This window comes from Lupinus angustifolius, unplaced genomic scaffold (assembly GCF_001865875.1).
Source record: "Lupinus angustifolius cultivar Tanjil unplaced genomic scaffold, LupAngTanjil_v1.0 Scaffold_332, whole genome shotgun sequence".
NCBI classification, from domain to species: Eukaryota; Viridiplantae; Streptophyta; class Magnoliopsida; order Fabales; family Fabaceae; genus Lupinus; species Lupinus angustifolius.
In genome coordinates, this window is record NW_017727750.1 from 110,372 (window position 1) to 111,024 (window position 653).

Here is a 653-nt window from a genome sequence, read left to right on the forward strand (position 1 = left end):
TGTAAAACTTTCAAGGTAGATTTTTTTATTAATAATAGTACATAGGTAAAACTCTAGTTTTATTAATATATCGTGGCTCACTATGAGCTCTTACATGATAGTAGATAGCAGCTTAGTAAAGAGTGATCTAAATGGAAAAGATAAGACCCCTTCTTCCACGCCTTCCCTCCTTCTCCCTTTGCTGTTGCTGCTGAGGTTGAGCATTTGCAAAGTAAGATTGTTGTTGGTTCTTAATTAATCTCTCAACATCTTCAACAGAACCAGGGAATGTAAGCTGCTTCACTTCTTTATCTAACTGTCTTATCACATTGTCTTCAGAACCTTTCAATTTTCAATAATTTNNNCAATAATTTCCAAACATAACAATATGAGTTAGTAACGCCAAAACCAAAGTCATAAAGCAAATATTATAATTTACAATTAGGTATTTGTGCCAAAAGTTTAATTTGTTGCCACATTGGCTTCGTCCAAAGATATAGTTGGTGATTTGGCGATCAATTTTATAACTGTGTATCTACCTTTTAAATAGCATGTTTAGATTAAATTAAAATATATTTAATTATAAACTTTGAAGTTGAATAATGTTTATGGTACCTGCAAGGAAATTCCTCTGGTTTTCATCAGCATTGATGCCATATCCAAGCAAGCGAAGA

At 32.3% G+C, this 653-nt stretch overlaps 1 pseudogene; it reads right to left on the bottom strand.

Moving 5' to 3' along the window:
* The window catches only part of LOC109341046, a 32,011-nt pseudogene continuing 31,358 nt past the window's right edge, over positions 1-653 (bottom strand).